The following is a 7,410-nucleotide window of genomic DNA, read 5'->3' as shown; positions in this document are numbered from 1 at the left end:
GCTGAAGTATGTAAGCTTTACCTCTGTCTACTTACTTATAGCTTTTTTAATTTAAAAAATGTAATTGAAAAATCAAAACACTTTTACAGTATTCATCATGATTCACTGGAGCCGAGTGCGGATCGTTTTTGGTTTATAATGTCAAACTCACTATGATAAATGCTATTTATAATAAATAAATAAAAACGTTAGTAATAATAATACATAAATAAAAATCGAGTGTAAAGGATTTTAGGTACAAGTTGATAATATTTATTTTATTACAGTGTATATTTTAAATATGCATAGTGTTATATTTTAAATTCATGAATATGCTGTAAATATATTTTGATTGTTTGTTTGTTTTTGGGAAGGCAGCTAGTCATCACCACTCACCGCCAACTCTTGAGCTACTCTTTTACCAACGAATAGTGGGATTGACCGTCATATTATAACACCCCCACGGCTGAAAGGGCGAGCATGTTTGGCGCGACGTGGATGCGAGCCCGCGACCCTCAGATTACGAGTCGCACGCCTTAACACGCTTGGCCATGCCGGGCCAAATAATATTTTGAAGTTCATCCCTATTAGTTATCAATTTATTGAACGCCGATCTAATATATATATATATTACCATTAAACAGTGACCTTATTTTCGTTGGACTATTAGTATAAGTTTTTGGTGCTTGATACAAATATTTCTTTTAAACATTTTCTTTTTAACGCAAGTAATTTTGTTTCCAAGTTTTTCTGCTCTTTTTAATTTACTGATATATTATTTCCCAATTCCATATAATTTTGCTAAGACTGTGTAACGCTATAAATATATATGTTCACGTAATGATAGTATGTTTCAGTTTTAAGATTTAATTTTGTATTATTAAAATCTATTAATAACAAACAATTCATAATTTTTTTACAATTATATTATAATTCATTAAATACCTAACAAGGCATATTATACTTTAGCATATAACCAAATCTGGTAGAGTAAATATTTTTCACTTCATTAAAAGATATAACTTTTAATAATAAAATCTAACTCCAACGTTTTAGAATTTTCCTATTACTTTAATTTGTGATTTTCAATTAAATCTACAATATGTTATTAATCCAAGACATTTAACATATTCTGATGCTGAAAAATTAGGAATAATGCCTGAATATGTTCCTTATCTAAAAAAGTCACATATAAATTTGCTACAACATACTATATTACTTACAATTATTTATTTTGATTATTTTATAGAAACACTCATATAAACTGTTTCCTTAATAACATTTAAATATAAAATAATTTTATCAAACCAAGTGGTTTACATTTTTTATTTAATATGATTGATAACATCATTATAAGAACTTTCATAAACTCCTAGGAAAGCATTCTGTGGAACTGCAGACAATTCTTGAAGTAATGACATTCACAACAATTAACTTCTAACCCGAGAAAGAACATAATTATTGTGTTGTTTTCAATGTAGGTTATTCATCCGTTCCCCTAATGTAAACACAAAATAAAAGTATTCGTGCCAAAACCGTAATAAGATATTATGTTCTTGTACGACTACAAATAACTGTCGGCATACCTAGGTTAGAATAACAGAACCACGTTTCGAAATAATCGAAACAGGAAAATGATAGATGACGCTGTGACGAATTATCTGTAATCATGGAGATACAATCCTGTAATTCTGAGATACAATTTGAAACACTGATAAAAATCTCTCTAGGTTTCAAGTCAATTAATTTTTGCAGAACTGAATACTTAATTCTCTTCTTACATATTTAACAAACAAGCGAAGAGCAACCGACATCATGGTTATTAGCTGAAGTTTTGATGCCAAGGAGTTTGTTTTGTTTGTTTTTTGAATTTCGCGCAAAGCTACACGAGGGCTATCCGCTAACCGTACCTAATTCAGCAGTGTAAAACTAGAAGGAAAGGTGGTTAGTCATCACCACCTACCGCCAATTCTTGGGCTACTCTTTTACCAACGAATAGTGGGATTGACCGTCATATTATAACGCCCCCCACGGCTGAAAGAGCGAGCATGTTTAGTGCGACGGGGATTCGAACCCGCAACCCTTAGATTACGAGTCGAACGCCTTAACCACCTGGCCATGCCGAGCCCGATGTTTGTTAACCAAATAACTCCTTAATATCAACTAACGTATTATTTAACTTTATTTTTCCTGTGGCATTTTTATGTTTGTTTATTCGTTTTAGAAATTCAAGTAAAGTTACACAAGGGCTACCTGTGCTAACCTTCTATAATTGAGAAGTAAGACAACTAGTCAATGGCACCATTCGCTGCCAATTCTTGGAGTGCTCTAATCCAATAGTAAGATTTAACAGCCACTCATTCAATGCGGGCCCGTCATGGCCATGTAGTTAAGGCGCTCGACTCGTAATCCGAGGATCGTGGAATCGAATCCCTGTCACACCACACATGCTCGCTCTTTCAGTCCTGGTGGCGTTATAATGTGACGGTCAATCCCACTATTCGCTGGTAAAAGAATAACTTAAGAGTTGGCGGTTGGTGGTGATGACTTCCCTCTAGTCTTACACTACTAAATTAGGGACGGCTAACGCAGATCGCCCTCTTATAGCTTTGCGCAAAATAAAAAACAAACAAACATATAATGCACTTAAGTTCCAAAAGAGTGGAACACATTTTTGCAGGAAAAAAACCTCGCAAACCAAGGACCCTGAAATTCAAAGTCCGGATAGCCATGGCTGAACATTTTGTTTGATTTAATATTTATAAAAGTTTTGAAATTTTTTTCAAAGATCGTATTTTAAATATTAATTATTTTGCTGTTTAAAACAAAAAGCTCCCTATTCTGTGCTCTACCCGCTGCGGGTTTCGAAATTTGATTTTTTTTAGCACTGTAAGACATTAGATGTACCGCTGAGCTACGGTGGCTGGTCGTTAATAAACACAAACTAGTATAATAAAAGTAAACTGATAAAAACGACTATTATAACAAGGTAATAACTATTACTATCACTAAGGTAATAACTATTACTATCACTAAGGTAATAACTATTACTATCACTAAGGTAATAACTATTACTGTCACTAAGGTAATAACTATTATTGTCACTAAGGTAATGAATATTACTATCACTAAGGTAATAACTATTACTATCACTAAGGTAATAACTATTACTATCGCTAAGGTAATAACTATTACTGTCACTAAGGTAATAACTATTATTGTCACTAAGGTAATGAATATTACTATCACTAAGGTAATAACTATTACTATCACTAAGGTAATAACTATTACTGTCACTAAGGTAATAACTATTACTATCACTGAGGTAATAACCATTACTATCACTAAGGTAATAACTATTACTATCACTTAGGTAATAACAGTTTATTTGCAATTTCAATGCAAACTAACATTCTTTTGTATTTTACTTGCTATTTAGCATGATATCATGTATATTTCTTTCATTAAATCCTTCTTGAACAAGGAAGTGTGAGATTCAAAGTGTATTTGTATTGGAGTTGCTAGGCCTAACATGGCTACTTTTTTTATTCCTTCGTGACTCTTTTTTTAGATTAAGAGTGTTTCTAACAGTTTAACAGCAAAGCATAGGCTTATACCTAAACTTATTTATTACTTTGCTAAATTAGCTAGCTAATTCTTATTAATTTAAAATACTTAAAGCTGGAAATAAAGATACTGGAAAAGAGGTACAGTGGAATATGCGTTAGTTTTAAATAACAAGAAAGAGAAATACCACCTTTATCCTTTAAACGAGTTTTTCTCCACAGTTAGGAAAGTTAACAGTAAGACAACAAAAAAATCAACACATATATAATTCCAAGGCATCGATTTCTGTACACTAATACGTGTGCAAACGTTAACTGTATCGACGCAAAGTTAGATAAGTTTGAAAATTAGCATAAAATATTATATCCCAAAATATCCAAAGATGTTGAGACCAGATAAGTTTAACAAAGACTGGGCATAGCTTAATATATGCATGTAAAAATGCGTGGTGCTGATATAACTTTGATGAACCTGCATTTAGTATCTCAAAGCATCTACCATTTTGGTCAGTCAGTATTAATTAATGTAATTAGGCTAATAGAGATACGTTTAAGATAAGCAAAACTGCATAACTCTGGTGCTGTTTCTCAAGGAACAAATTTTGTTATATCTGACTTTAGTTCGAACCTTGATATCTTAGGAATAGATGAACTGTAGAAGTTACCAGTCAACATGGCTTATGGCACATGTAAGTTGCGGCTATTGAGAAAAAATCATTCACTGCTGACTAGTCAGAACTCAGAAACAATAGTGTGAATAATTTCTTATAATGGAGGAATGTATAGTTTCTCCAAATCCACAAGCATTATTTGATAGTATACCATTAACTTGATACAGGTAATTTGTCCAGTTATTCTTTTATTTACCCCAAGACCTAGCTGTGCTCATTAAGATAGTCTTTTTTTTCCAGTATCATTCTTGTTTGTTTGCAATTATAAGGAAGCAAATGATCATCTATTAACTGAAATCAAAAAACAGAAAAATACTTGATAGTTTATTGGTGGAACTTTTCTATGCTCCTATGTTGGTTTTATTGGGGTCAAGCATTTCCTTTACCACTCAATACACATTAGAGTTGACAAGTAAAACTAAGACTATTTTTGGCATCAAAGATTATTTGCAGGAATTCGACGTAATTCAATTCAGCTTACATCAGGTAAGCTTGGAGTGATTTTGTCAGAGGTACAAAAATATAGTATACAACCGCACTTATAAGTCGTACATTGACAGCTCTTAAGTGCAAAAAGTGTTTGACAAAGTTAGAAATTCATGCTGATCTATTTTCACTACCGCTTCGAGTAGACTAAACTTCACTGAAATAACTGATTAATTCCAAAAATTCATAAGTTGTGACTGCACGTTTCAAAACAACACTATATGTGTGAGTACTTTTGTTCATAAGCATTGTCTCAACAGTAGCATCATAATGCAGATAGATTAGGTCATCACTGGTTGATGATTGTTCACAACCTTAACATTCAATCCTCGTCGCACCAAACATGCTCGCCCTTTCAGCCGTGTGGACATTATAATGTTCGGTCAATCCCGCTATTCGTTGATAAAAGAGTAGTCCAAGAGTTGGTGGTGGACGGTGATGACTAGCTGCATACCCTCTAGTCTTACACTGCTAAATTAGGGACGGTTAGCGTAGATAGCCCTTGTGTAGCTTTGCGCGAAATTCAAAACAAACCAAACGAAACTAAGCAATTTTTAACATTACGGAACTATAAAAAAAATTGCAAAAGCAATAACGGTAATCCATAAAAGTAGAATGATTTCATAATGGAATGGACTCAAAGTATGGTAAATAAGGAGTTTCAGGCGAAGCAAATGAAGGATCTATATCTTGACATGGGACTGTTTGCCATGCAACAAGGTAAGGCATGACCTTCACACATCAGTAGAGAGAGTATGGCTACCTAAGCCCTCTGGTGCTTATGCAAGCAGTTTCTACTTATGTCTACAGTGAGCCATGTAAATGCTTTTCCTGATCTCTGATGCAGCTAATGATTTAGAAGACGCCTTGCAATTGCATGATGCAAGAATTAGAGGGAGTAAAGCGTTTCTCACACTACAGTCAATATTCAAAAGTGTCTTTTTTACAAATTTATATCAAGACATAAAAAGGTTTTGTACACATTGTGCTACGTGTTATACATAGACAAATAGACAGTCATTCTAGAATAAACTCAGCAAGGTAAATGAAGGCTCTTATTTTCTGATATTAATTTTGAATATTGTAATTCTTTTTCCAGAGTAGTAATTCTGGTCATTAGCAATGACATTACTATGTGAGTCAAAGCTTATTCACTGGTTGGCGCTCCATTGCAATACATTACTGACAATTATGTGAACAATCTTTAGCTCAGTTCAATACACGTGGGAGGGTCTACAGAGAGCAGGAGAAAACTGTAACAACCATTTGTCTACAGATATTTGACAAGTTTTAGGTATGGTACAGTTTCATACTTCAACATACCATTTTTAGTCTCGTAGTTTTATTTAATGGGTTATACAAATGTCAAGTGTGTTTATGATTGTACAGTTTTGAATCTTTAGTAAAGTGCCTGGGATGAACTATTTGTCGTTATTATGACATATAGAAAACAAATCAACAACTGTCTGATTATTCATTGAACTTTTTAATGTTTGGTCGTGGGATACAGCTTCAGGTGGACCTAATAGTCCTTATTTCATTACTGTTGTTTTGCAGTGTCCATAGTAGAATGTGGACTGAATAAGGTTTGAGTATTTTATGTATATGTACATCAACAAGTGAGTGTAAATTTTATATCAAATCTTAATATGCAGAACAATAAAGGATTTGTTTTTAATATAAGCTTGAAGCAATGAGAGAACTTGGTTCTTGTAAGAACGGTTTGTAACAATCAATTAATCAAAATGTGAATTGCAATAGTCACGTGGTGCATGAATGCCTATTGAACACGTTCACAAGCTAAAGCCGTATGTCACTGAAGAAACTCGTGTGCATTAACCGGATGACGAATCGGAGGTGAAATAGGCTGGTGAATTATAATATAGTAACACCAGTGTATTTAAACATCATGTCTTATTAATGTGAAGACGGCTAAATAGGTATTCCTCATTTGATGCTGGTTGCCATGGTTACTATAACTTATTAGACAGTTTTGTCACATGCAATTAATATACGCCTTTACTTAACATACGGTTTGTTGTATACAGACATGTAGCATACAGGAACAAAACTACAGAGGCCACAATTTTCAGACAGTAAAAAAAAAAAAAAATTATCGGTATATTGAGACGTGCCTGTCGAAATACAGACTTATTTATGTATAAGCCTGAACTGAAACTGCACAGTAAAGCATATACAGACAAAGAAAATTTATACCAATTATAGACACTTCCAAGAATATAATCACAGGAAGATAACTTCAGTAGTAGCATCCAAAAAACAGTGAAGATACCCTGGCTCTCAAATTATTTGTTAAACAAAGACGATAAACTAGTTTTGAAAACAAACAGCTGGAAAAAGGGTAAAGTCTTAAAGCTTAAGTCACATTGATCTAGGTTTGGACTACTAATAACTGTTTTTGGCCAATTTTCATTTTACAGTTGCAAAATATATAGTCCTCACATATAGAGCACGATTACATATAATAAATCAACCCAACCATTACCGACACAAAACGATTTTATAATCTTAAACTTATATAATTATAACACAAAAATTATGAAAGAAATGGTACTATATTAATCTTCAAATTCGTAGTATAAATAAAATATAAACACCCAATTTCTCCACTTAAAACTTATTTATCTTATTCAAGTATTAAGGTAAAGAACGTTAAACTTCAGTAAACTACGACTAACCTACTGGCT

The sequence above is a fragment of the Tachypleus tridentatus genome, chromosome 13 (assembly GCF_004210375.1).
Source record: "Tachypleus tridentatus isolate NWPU-2018 chromosome 13, ASM421037v1, whole genome shotgun sequence".
Taxonomy (NCBI): Eukaryota; Metazoa; Arthropoda; class Merostomata; order Xiphosura; family Limulidae; genus Tachypleus; species Tachypleus tridentatus.
Note: the sequence above shows the minus strand (reverse complement) of the source record.